The following is a 12801-nucleotide window of genomic DNA, read 5'->3' on the forward strand; positions in this document are numbered from 1 at the left end:
TGGGTGAGCTCCCCGCAGCCCCTGGCAGACAGAGCTTTGTGTGGACTCTTCAGTCCATTTGCTGCCGAGGACTGAACAGGCTGGGGCTGCTCTGAAAGAGACAGTGCTTATGACCCTTCCCCAGCCCCCCCCCCCCCCCCCCCGCTGTGTGTGCGCACGGCAACCACGGAGGGAGATCTGTGCACTGGTCCCGGCCCTGAGCACAAGCAGGGCATGTGGTGTGACGAAGCGGGACTGTTCTTAATGTTTCCTCTGAATAGTGTGGGGGTGCCTCAGTTTCCCCTATGCAGTTCTTAAGTATCTAGGTGGTGGGGTAAGGGTGTATGATCATTGCAGAGCCCTAGAGGGCAGGTGTGTGCAGGGGTCTGGACACAGACAATGGCCGACACCCTGTTTCCTGGCAACTGATGGCTTGGCCCTTCCCCCCTGCAAGGTGAGAGCTAAAGGGTTGGAGAACAAAGGAATCAGGTGACCTCCTGCCCCCCCCCCCCCCAAAGGAACAAAGCCCAGGGGAGGAGGGGCTGGAGGGAGTTTCAGTTTGGGGCTGGCTGGGACATGGAGTGAAGTGCAGACGTGGTTGTCTGGCTCACTGCCCGCCAAAATGGACTCAGCTGAGTGGTCCTGTTCTCTGCACCTACAAGCTCTGGTTTAGACCATGTTCCTGTCGTCTAATAAACCTTCTGTGTTACTTGCTGGCTGAGAGTCACGTCTGACTGCGAAGTTGGGGGGCAGGACCCTCTGGCTTCCCCAACACCCCGCCTGAGCGGACTCGCTGTGGGAAGCGCACGGAGGGGCAGAGGATGCTGAATGCTCCGAGGTCAGACCCAGGAAGGTGGAAGCTGGGTGAGCTGTGTGTCCTGCAGACAGGCTGCTCCCAGAGAGGAGTCTTCCCCAGAGACCTGCCTGGCTTCATGGGGAGCAGTTCCAGAGCACCGCCCGGGGACTCCGTGACATGTGGCTACTAGGCGGGGGGATGAGGGAGCAGCCTGACTCCTTGCCCCTCTGCTAGTGTGTGAGGGGGCTCCATTCTGGGCCCAGCGAAACAGTCAGTCCTGCCCTTCCCTTTGTGGGATCCCTGCTCTGCACAGGGGCTAGGATCTGGGAAGCGGGACCCTGGCAGCAGTGGCCAGTCAGGCTGGGTGTTCATGCCATGGTGGGAGAAGAACAGTGGTTTGGAGCCCAAGTTTCCTCTGGCCTGGATGTAAACGAAACCAGCTCTGGGGTGAGTTAACCCAACCCCAGGTGGACCACCAGGGCGAATGGCTGGTGTCTGTTTGGAGCCTGGGCGTGTTTGACGGAAAGGAAATGCAGGAATATTTTAAAAACTTGCTTTTAATCAAGAGAGAAACAGGGAAGTTTTACACTAAGGCACAGAATTGCTCTAAAGCTGCTGCATGAAACGCCTGCCTGATCGTTTGCAAACGATTTTGTTGTTGCTGCTTTCATGACACCTGACAGACAGCTGGAGAAATAGCAGGAATTGCACCCGGGCTCTGGGCTCCAGCTCCACGCTCCAGCTGCTGGAGGGGAGACAAAGCAGCCGCGAAGGCAGCGTCTCCGTCACCCAGGAGCGCACACCCTGTCACTCATCTGCTTCTCTGTCCCTGCCTGTCAGGCTGGGTTAGGGAGCCCGGGGGGTGCTGATGGGACAGGCGAGGCAGGGACGCTGGCTCGGCACCCTGGGCACTGCAGAGTTGGGGGTAGCGGTGCCCCGGGCGGCCGTGGCTAGCCCTGGGGTTCCACACCCCGGTGCTGCAGGCCTCGGCCGCGCGTGGAGCTGTTTGCCCCGCACTGACTCCACAGATCCTGGAAGCCTGCGACAGGTTCCAGGAGTGTGAGCCGCTGGGGGCCAAGCTGGTGTGGGGGCTGGGAGCAGGGCTGATGGCGGGGGGTTGCTGTGGGGAGTTCGGGGGCAGAGCTGATGTGGGGCTGGGGGGGGGTGACAATGAATCGCTGAGGTGGGGGATGAGCAGAGTGGGGTTCCTGTGACCCTTTCCGGCTCCGTCTTGTGGCGGGTGCGAGGCCCTGCCCCGGGGCTGTTTTTCTTGCAGGCAGGCTGGGATCATGGACTAGATGTGAGCACCGTTGTCTCTCTACCCCGGCCCCCCCATACCCCCCCGCTCTGGTTTTCCGTGCCTGCTTCGCTTTTCGTGCTCCGGTGGCGGCCTGGGGCATGCCAGGGCAGGTGCCGCGAGCTCTAGCAGGAGGCCGGGACCTGGGGAAAGGGCCACGGTGCTGCTCCGGTCCCGCAGCGGGGCAGTGGAGCTGGGCGCTGCAGTGGCGAACTTGTCCCTTGGGAAGTGGCTGGCACCGGCTCTGCCCAGTGCAGCCCCCGTCACGGCGGCTGGGACCCGCTGCGCCCCCCCCACTTGTCTGTCGCTCGCCGGGGCGCAGGGAAGGGCAGGGAAGGAGCCGGCTGGCCGCCATCGCACCTCAGGGCTCCTGCTGGCAGTGGCAGCTTCTCAGGCCTGCAGGATAAAAACCATCTGCTCAGGGCTGGGGCCGAGCAGGGAGCGGGAGGGGGGCTGTTCGCCTTTTTAGCCAGCACACAACATAAACAAACCATCGGCCTCCTCGCACACTCACCCCCAACCCCTTCCCTCCCACACACTCCTCACAGTCACACCCCCTCCCACCCCCAACCCTTCCCTCGCACCCCTCTCCCTGCACCCCACTCACCTGCACCCCTCGCACCCCCACCCCTCCCTCACACACACCCCACCCTTGCCTCGCACACACCCCTCACAACCACATCCCCTCACCCCTCCCTCACACCCCCCCCACAACAACATCCCTTCACCCCTCCCTCACACACACCCCACCCTTGCCTCGCACACACCCCTCACAACCACATCCCCTCACCCTTCCCTCACACACACCCCTCACACACACCCCACCCTTGCCTCGCACACACCCCTCACAACAACATCCCTTCACCCCTCCCTCACACACACTCCTCATAGTCACACCCCCTTCCACCCCCAACCCTTCCCTCGCACCCCTCTCCCTGCACCCCACTCACCTGCACCCCTTGCACCCCCACCCCTCCCTCACACACACCCCACCCTTGCCTCGCACACACCCCTCACAACCACATCCCCTCACCCTTCCCTCACACACACCCCTCACACACACCCCACCCTTGCCTCGCACACACCCCTCACAACCACATCCCCTCACCCTTCCCTCACACACACCCCTCACACACACCCCACCCTTGCCTCGCACACACCCCTCACAACCACATCCCCTCACCCTTCCCTCACACACACCCCTCACACACACCCCTCTCAACAACATCCCTTCACCCCTCCTCACACACACCCCTCACAGTCACCCACACACACACCTCCCCCCTTCCCTCGCACCCCTCTCCCTGCACCCTGCTCACCTTCATCCCTCACACACACACCCTCACATCTCACCCCCCCACACACGCACCCCTACCCTTCCCTCGCACCTCACACAAGCTGTGGGGGGTGGCTGCTGCCCACCCCTCCTCCTCCTGCCATTGCCTTCCTCTCTCAGTGGGGCTGTTCAGACCAGCGCTAGGTCTGTTCCTCTGCTAGGGCTGGAACGAGCCTTTCTGGGCAATCGACCAGAGACCGAGCTGCTCACCCAGCTTTTGCAAAGGGCCTTTTCCCTCCAGCAGCCGCTGCTCTGGCTGGGTCTGGGAAGCGTCATTTTCCTGGGGCTCTGCTGAATCGAAACACCTCCGTTTTTGCTGCCTGGTTGGGTGCTGGGGGGCTGGTTACTCAGTGGCAGTGCTGGTGGGTTGGACGGCCGCCTGGCTGAGCAGGGCCGCGGGGCAGGTGACAGCCCTGGGTGGGCTGGGAGCGAAGGGTTTCCCTCAGCAGCTGGTCCTGGGCCATCCGTCCTCCATCAGGGCGGGTGCTCTCCGGCCAGAGGGCCTTGCTGCGTCAGTTGGGGATTGCAAATTAATGGCTTTATTTCTCCTAATTATGTTTAAAGGCTTCCCAAGCCCACTAACCATGGTAGGGCAGGGTGAGGCCTGCAGCTGGGAACCCTGTCTCTGCTTTTCAGGCTGTCACTCTAATTGCAGCTGTCCAGAACGAACGCTTCCAGGATTTGCCCAGTCCTGTGAATGTGAGGGCGAGGGCAGGTCGTGTTCCTGGCTCCCCAGCCAGCCCGTTATTTATAGCCAGGGCCGGGCCGGGCTGTGGGGTAGCACAGTGGGAGCAGGAGCGGGGGCAGTCCTGATGCTGGTGTGCAGCACAGAAAGGGGAATGATACAGAATGGCCAGTCTGAGCCAGCCCTTGCCCCAGCGCAGGGCTGGGCACCCTCCTCTTCTGCCAGCTTCTTTGACTGCGCAGGACAGTCTGCACCCTGCAGGATTAGGCCCGAGATCGGTACCAGAATCGCAGGCACCTCTGGGTTGTGGTGCGGGGAGGACACGGGCACAGCCCCTGTGCATGTGACAAAGGCATTGCAGGCCTTAACACCGCCCTGCCAGGCATCTGGCCAAGGGTCGGCCTGGGCGTGAGTGGGCATGACTCCCCTACGCACTGGGGGCCGCAGCGGGAAGGGAATTTGGACCCTGGCTTTTCATGGCCTTGCCTTAACGACTCACCCACGGTCACCGGACGTAGCCAGGGCTGGGCTGCCCCTGCTGGGGTGGCAGTGGGTGGCTCAAGCCTGCTGCTTGGCCTCCGCATGCAGATTAGCATGCGCTGTCCTTGCTGCCAGGTGCTGACTGGGGTCAGGGCTGGAAAGACCGTGTGGCACATGCCCAGACGTTGGTGATGGGATTGCTGGAACCATCGGCCTGAGGGTCGAAGTGGGCTAGTGAGCCTGGAAGCGGCACGTGGCCCAGGGAGGGGAGGTGCTGCTGCGCCTTGCTCCAGCGGCCCGTGGCATTTCCAGCAGAGTCAAGGTCTGAGCAGAGCCGCAACTACGCAGCCAGCCGCACCCGCTCCACTGGCACGGCAATTGCAAATTAAATGTGAAACTGGCTCTCCCCGTGGAGCAGCGCCCCGTGCAGTGTCTGCTCGGTGCGGAACAGCCCCAAGAACAACTCGGTGCCCAGGCCCTGAGCCCGCGATGGGAGAGCCGCAGGCGGGGCTGTCCTCCGGGGCACAGGGCAGGGCCACGTTGCGGCTTTGTCTGGGTATTCCCCACGCGCGGGAGGGGGCTGACCTGCCTTTGCCCAGCTCCTCCTCTGTCCATTTGGCCCAGGGCAAAGTGACTGTCAAACGCATCCTGAGCAAAGTGCCACCCCAGACCCACCCGTCAAGCAGGGACCGTATCGCTGTGCTCTCCCTGGGGCAAGGGTCCATGCAGGCAGAGTTAAGGGTGTGCAGCTGTGCCGCATGGGAAGTGTCCCCAGAACTCCCATGGGGGAGGGAAGGCCCCATGGCTCTAAAACCCAGGCCTGCAGAGCCACCCAGCAGCAGCTGTAACCACCTGGCATGCCACTTCCCAGGATCTGCTGTGGATGCAGACAGGGAAGTTCCACCTCCAGGGTTTGACAGGCAGCAGCCCCAGGGGCTGATTGGCTCCCTGCCCTATATAAGCCCAAGGTGCCTTCTAGGAAGCATCTAGGTAATAGTGTGGATCTTCTGCAGCTGCCATGACTGTGCCAGCCCCTTGAATTCCTGGCTTGATTTGAACTCACTCTCCAATTCCCACCCTTGGCATTGCCCCTGGCCAGGACCTGACTATGAACTCCTCAGCTTCAGCCAGCCTCAGGTTTGCCCCTGCTCTGACCCGTGACCCTGACGGTCTTGGGTGGGATCCTGGCAGTGGAAGGGCAGGAGGAGCCCAGGGCAGCACTAAAAGCCTGCAGCGTGAACACCACACGAAGGCAGGTTTGTGTGCGGTTTGCCCCTGGTGTCGGCGAAGGGCTGTGGAAGGGGCTCCCTCTGTTCTCTGCTCAGGGCTGGCTGCCCCGCTTGGCTGGCAGCTGCTCAAGGCCTGAGTGGCCTTGGTTCCCTGACTCAAGAGCAGAGAAGCAGCCTCTGAACTTCATGCTCTAGAAACTGCTCCCTTCCAGCCATCAGCCTGTCTGTGCCCCGCACCTGCTCGCGGCCCTGCGGGAAGCTGTCTCCTGCCGTGGTGCGTGCTTTCTGCCTTGCTGCATCTATCAGTGCCAGGCTGCCTGCAGCTTAATTAGCCACTGAGTTTGTTCTTATACTTCTTTTTGTAGTTAAAGGAATAGTCCCCCAGACATCCATCAATGTGGCAGCAGATGCAGCTTGCTGCAGGTTTGTTAAACAGAGTGATTTATTGGCACCAGCACAGTGTCATTGCAATTAGCATTGTAAATAAGAGCTAATTAATGTCAACCTCTTACAAGCGTCCTTTGCAACCTGCAATGTGTGCAAGGCTAGTCCTCCCTCCCAGTGACCATCCATCGCAGCTGGGACCCATGCACAAGATGAGATATTCCTCCCTCCCTCCTCCTCAGCCCTGTGCCCAGCAGGACAGAAGGACTTTGCTCTAGCCTTTCTCCCAAGTATTGGCGAGCTCCCAGCAGTCCTCACTACTGCCAGCGTGGGGACTCTTCACCCACCGGGGACTGCACTCGAAGGAGCATTCTGTGTTCAGCCTCATTGGGACAAACAAATTGGAACTGATCACAGAACTCGGCATTAATAGCAACTTAGGACAAGTGATCATGGCTGGATCACATCTATGATACGCAAACACAGTAAAGCCCAGACCAGTGATACTCAGACTTGGTGATTTAAAAAGGCCAATTTCACAAAGCTGAAAGCAATTATGAGCCAGGTCAGCTGGGAGGAAGGATTTAATCAGAAGAATGTGAATGATAATTGGGACTTGTTAAAGCCACAATACTACAATTTGAAATAAGATATACTGGTTAAAAAAACAACCTGGTTTAGAGGGGAAACAAAGTCAGTTAAGGGGAAATTGATAGTAATGAATATAAATCAAAAGCTAGGAAGTGAAGAAAATTGATAAGGGAAGCAAAGGGACATAAGGAGATAATTCTGCTGGCCATAGACAAGGACAATAAGGAGTTTAAGTTTATTAGGAAAAAAAATCTTGATGATGGTACTGGTCCATTACTAAGTGGAAATGGTAGAATTACCAATAATAATGCACAAAAGGCAAAAGTGTTTGTCACGGCGTCCCCGGGTGATGCTCTGGAATTGCTCCCTACAAAGCTAGTCAGGACTCGGGTGAAGTCTCTCTGGAGCAGCCTGTCTGCAGGGCAAACAGCTCACATGGCTTCCACCTTCCTGGGTCTGAGCTCAGAGCTTTCAGCATCCTCTGCCCCTCCATGTGCTTCCCACAGCGAGCCCACCCAGGCGGGGTCCTGGGGAAGCCAGAGGGTCCTGCCCCCCAACTCCGCAGTCAGACATGACTCTCAGCCAGCCAGTAACAGAAGGTTTATTAGATGACAGGAACATGGTCTAAAACAGAGCTTGTAGGTACAGAGAACAGGACCCATGAGCCGGGTTCATTTTGGGGGGCAGTGAGCTAGACAACCCCGTTTGCACTCACTCCTCATCCCCGGCCAGCCCCAAACTGAAACTCTCTCCCGCCCCTCCTCCTCTGGGCTTTGTCCCTTTCCAGGCCAGGAGGTTACCTGATTCCTTTATCTTCAACCCTTTAGCTCTCACCTTGCAGGGGGGAAGAGCCAGGCCATCAATTGCCAGGAAACAGGGTGTTGGCCATTCTCTGTGTCCAGACCCCTGCACACACCTGCCCTCTAGGGCTCTGCAACAATTATACACCCTTATCCCACCACCTAGATACTTAAGAACTGCATAGGGGAAACTGAGGCACCCCCACACTATTCAGAGGAAACATTAAGAACAGTCCCACTTTGTCACAGTGTTCAATAAATATTTCTGTATTTGGAAGAAAAACCAGCTGATGTAGTAATATCCTATGATAACACACTTTCCATTCCACTAGCATTTCAGGAGGATGTTAAACAGCAGCTACCAGACTTTTTAAAACCAGCAGGTCCAGGTGACTTCCATTCATGAGTTTTAAAAGAGCTGGCTGAGGAGTTCTCTGGACCGTTAATAGTGATTTTCAGTCAGTCTTGGTACACTGGGGACGTTCCAGAAGACTGAAAGAAAGCTAATGTTGTGCCAATATTTTAAAAGCGTGACCAGGATGACCCAGGTAATTATAGGCCTGTCAGTCTGACATCGATCCTGGGCAAGATAATGGAGCAGCTGATATGGGACTCAGTAAAGAATTAGAGAAGAAGTAATCTAATTAATGCAAATCCACATGGGTATATGTCAAATGGGTCTGCCACGGAGTGTGGGGTAGTCTGGGCCCTGCACCCCTCTTCCTGGGAATCACTGTGACTCTCAGCCAGCCAGTAAAATGGAAGGTTTATTGGACAATAGGAACACAGTCTAAAACAGAGCTTGTGGGTACAACCAGGACCCCTCAGTCGAGTCCTTTTGGGGGGCAGGGAGCTTAGACCCCAGCCCTGGGATTCCCTGTGTTCCACCACCCAGCCCAAAACTGAAACCAAACCCCCCCACAGCAGGCTCCCTCCTGCAGCCTTTGTCCAGTTTCCCGGGCAGAGGTGTTACCTCCCTCCCCCCCCCCAGCTCAGGGTACAGGCTCTCAGGTCTCCCATCCCCAATGAAACTCCCCTGCCACATCCCTAGGTCAACCCTCCCCCCCCCTACTGTGTCACAGGGTCCTGTCAAACTAACTTGCTATCCTTTTGTTTTTTTATGCGATTACAAGTTTGGTTGATAAAGGTAAGAGTGTTGTGATAGACTTCTGGAAGGTGTTTGACTTGGTATCACAGGACATTTTGATTTAAAAAACTGGAATGATATAAAATTACCATGGCACATGTTAAATGGATTTAAAACTGGCAAACTGCTAGGTCTCAAAAAGAACAGGAGGACTTGTGGCACCTTAGAGACTAACCAATTTATTTGAGCATAAGCTTTTGTGAGTTATGGCTTATGCTCAAATAAATTGGTTAGTCTCTAAAGTGCCATAAGTCCTCCTGTTCTTTTGCGAATACAGACTAACACGGCTGCTACTCTGGTACTAGGTCTCAAAATGTAATTGTGAATAAGCAATCACTGTCCATCAGGTGTGAGGTCCCATGGGAATTGGTTCTTGGCCCTGTGCTGTTTGACACTTTTATTAATGACCTGGAGAAAACACAAAATAATCACTGATAAGTTTAGCAGATGGCCCAAAAATTGGAGACGCGGGTGACTGATTCAGAGTGATCTGGATCACTTGGTAAAGTGGATGCAAACAAACAATGTGCATTTTAATATGGCTAAATGGAAATGTGTACATCTAGGAACAACGAGTGTCAGCCATACCTACAGGACAGGAGCCTCTATCCTGGGAAGCAGTGAGCGGGGTGACAGATTTGGGGGCTGTTGTAGAAAGACATCTGACTATGAGCTCCCCATGTGACACTTTGGCCTGAAGGGTTAATGCGACCCTGGGAGGCACAAACAGACTCTCGAGTAGGAGCAGAGAATCTGTACTTGGCACTGCTGTGACTGCTGCTGGAATCCTGAGTCCAGTTCCGGTGCCCACAGTTCACAACGGATGCTGGTACATTGGAGAGGCTCAGAGAAGAGCCACAAGAAGGATTAAAGGGTTAGAAAACCTGCCTTAGAGTGATGGACTCAGAGAGCTCAAGCTACTTAGCTTAACAGAGAGAAGGTTATGGGGCGACTGGATCCGAATCTATCAGTCTCACCCAGGGAATGACTGTTTAGTGCTGGGCTCTCCACACTAGCGGAGCCAGGCCTAACACGAACCACTGGCTGCAAGTGGAAGCGAGAGCAGTTCAGTGTGGAAATAAGGGGTGAATTGTTACCAGTGCAGTAATTAAGCACCGGAACAATGTACCGCGCCTGACAGCGGATACTCACTCCAGCACTGACAGTCACGCTGGGCTGTTTCTCCCAGACCTGCCCTAGGAATCGCTGGGGGCCCGTCTCTGGCCTGGGAATCTGAACCTGCATCAGGAACCCAGGGCACCCTGCAGAGGTGGAGGCCCAGGGGACCCGCAAGCTGGCAGAGAACCACTGTGGCCAGCAGGTGTCACCAGTGCCCTGCACTGCCTGCACCCAGGGGCTCAGTCGGGCACTAGGGTGTGGGTGTGATTCCCAGTCTGGCTGAGTCGAAGCTGGCATGGGGGGAGGTTAAACTCCACCCCATACCCAGGAGAGGGCTCCCCCTGCTGCTGCTCCCTCAGGCTGGGGGGGTTAAGCCAGCAGACCCCCCCCATGGCCCTTTCCTGCTCCCTGGGGCCCGCTCTCCAGCTCCAAAGGCAGCACTGAGTATACCCCCACCCCGAGAGCTCCACGTGGGGCCGTGTGTCGCTTTCCCCAGCACCTGCTGCTCAGGGAGAGCAATGCCACGCCCGGGGCAAGCAGCTCTGCTGCCAGGCTGGAAAACACTGCTTGCCCCCTCCCCAGCATGCCCTCCCCGCGTATGGCTGAGCCCTGGCTGCCAGGCCAGCTGTGCCCCCTTCTCCTGAAATGCCCTCACTGCCCCTTGGTTTGATCTGGGGCCATGTGCGTCGGCCCAGGAGTGAGAACAGGCTCTGGTGAGAGCCACCCCCGCTTTCCCCGCCCCCATCTCTGCCCCACTCCCCTCCATGGGCTAACCCATGCACCCTAGATCCAGTCGCTGGGCCCTGCTGGTGCGGGCTGACAGCCTGCGATCAATCCACGGAGCCTTGTCTGCATTCATTGGAAATGCAATTTATTCTGAGAGGGCTTTTTAATTAGTCGAAGTGATGGGAGAATCTCAAAGAAAGATAATTAATTATCAGCTGTCCAGACCAATCAGCTGGCATCAATTCGCCTGCAGAGAAGCTGCATCAAGTGCATCTGAGCAGCTGCTTCTCCCCTGCAAGCCAGTGAGCCCCCCTCTCGTGGGGCTGGAAGCAGGCCAGCTCCAGCACCGCATCGGCCCATGGAGCCAAAGGTGCTGCTCTGAGCTGCATGGCTGAGCTTTGCTGGGGCACGTCCCCTGCTGCCCCCAGAGACCGCGCAGCCAGGCCACGGGGGGACCCCCGGCGAGCACCTGCCCAGCGCTGGGTCTGTCTTGCACCCGCTCGTGTGCAAAGGGCCAGTTGCCTGCCAGGGCCAGTGCTGTTGTGGCACCATGGAGAGCTCCCAGCTGCCAATGCCCTGCCCACGGGCATGAGACTGGTGGCACTAGCCTGAGGCCACTGGGCTCCCTGGCAGCAGTAGCAGCCTGCCCTTGAAGCCAAGGTCTTGTGGCTGAGACCCTCCTCCCGGGCCCAAGGGGACACCCCATCGCAGCTTGCCCCTGTGCTGGGGCACGTCGGAGGTGGGGACCCGGGGGGAGAACATTTCCAGAACTGAATCCCAGCCAGGCTCCTGCTGCTGCTGCCCCCCGGCGTGTGCCGTGTGCTGTGGAGGATCCTCAGACAAGAGCCAGGCTGTGGTCGCCCTGCCGGGGAAGGGGTTAGGGACAGGAAGACACAGTCTCTGCTTCCCAGCTCCAGCAGGCTGGCCTCAGGCTACGTGCAACGTTCCTCCCGCAGGCTCTCCCCAGTCTGCCGCTCCAGCCCTGCCCCCTGCAGCGAAGCCCCAGGCTGAATGTTGTCGACCCCCGCCCCCCCCGGCCCTGTCTGTCTGTAGGGCTGGACTGCACAGACCCATCTCAGTTCAGTCTAGGCCTGGCCTGTCCCCAGCACGCAGCTCTCCGGGTCTGGGCAGCTGGCCAAGCAAGCCCCCTGGGTGGGCCCGTTAGCCCTGGGCAGGAAGGCTGGGGGGTGGCACACCGCACTTCTTAGCTGGCTGGGGGGGCCTGGATTTCACTCCTGCGCTTGCCCCCTTTCCTTCCAGGGCTCGTGGGGTGTCAGCTGTGGGGTGGGTTGGCGGGGGGCGGGGGAAGAGCCTCTTGGGCTGTCCCAGGGCTCCGGAGTTTCTCGTCCCGCACCCGAAGCGGTGACATGCAGAATGCTGCTGGCTGTGGGTGTCACTTGTGCTCGTCTGACTCCAGCAAAGTGGCTGTCATGGGGGGGGCATTATCCTGCCCCGCTGAGGTGTGTGTTTGCGGCTCTTCTTTGGGCTGAGCTGCTCCATGCTGGAACGCAGGAATAACCCTCAGCCTGGGGCTCTGGCCAGGCAAAGGGGCCCTAGTGCAAAGAGGAGCCGGGAGCCCTTTCCGGAGTTATTCCAGGGAGCGGTGGGCCTGGAGGGAGGGGCTTGCTGGGTTGCCTGGAATCCACCCGCTCCAGGGCATTGCAGGGGTGGGGGAGGGGAAGCACAGAAGTACAAAGGGGGGGCCACGCAGGGAACTCCCCAGGCCCCCAGCACCGCAGTCCAGCTTTGGGTGCCCCCAGCAGGCTGCACAGCCCGTAGTGTCGGTCACTCCAGTCCTTGGAGAGACCAGCCAGAGCCGGGGTGAATTCCCCAAGCTTGGCAGCCAGCTGAGGGACGGAGGGGGCCTCAGGCAGGGGCAGGGACTGCGCTGAGTTGCCCTGGGGCTCTGGCAAAGGCGATGCTGGGTTATTCCTTATATTGCTCCTCTGTGCAGGTGCTGCAGCCCGGGCTTCAGGCCTGTGGCTGTCTGGCTCCGAGCCCGCTGTCAGCAGGGTGCTGGGGCCTCATTGTCAAGAGTGACCAAGTCTGGGTGCCCAGCATGGCCCTTGAGGGGCTCCTCAGCACTTGCTGAAAATCCAGCCCCTTCGAAGTCCTGTGCAGGGCTTGGGGCGAGCATGGGAATCCAGCCCAGCAGCGGGTTGGGGAATCCAGCCTGGAAGCCAAGGTGCCTTGTGCCATCGGGGCTTGGTCCTGAGGCCGGGGCGCAGCCCA

At 58.4% G+C, this 12801-nt stretch overlaps 1 protein-coding gene across 2 annotated transcripts in view; it reads left to right on the plus strand.

Annotated features, from left to right (window-relative positions):
* The window catches only part of PDE4C (phosphodiesterase 4C), a 115509-nt gene that overhangs the window by 15274 nt on the left and 87434 nt on the right, over positions 1 to 12801 (plus strand). The gene's annotated exons all lie outside the window — the stretch shown is intronic.

Source organism: Lepidochelys olivacea (genome assembly GCF_965140295.1).
Source record: "Lepidochelys olivacea isolate rLepOli2 genome assembly, chromosome: 25".
Lineage (NCBI taxonomy): Eukaryota > Metazoa > Chordata > Testudines > Cheloniidae > Lepidochelys > Lepidochelys olivacea.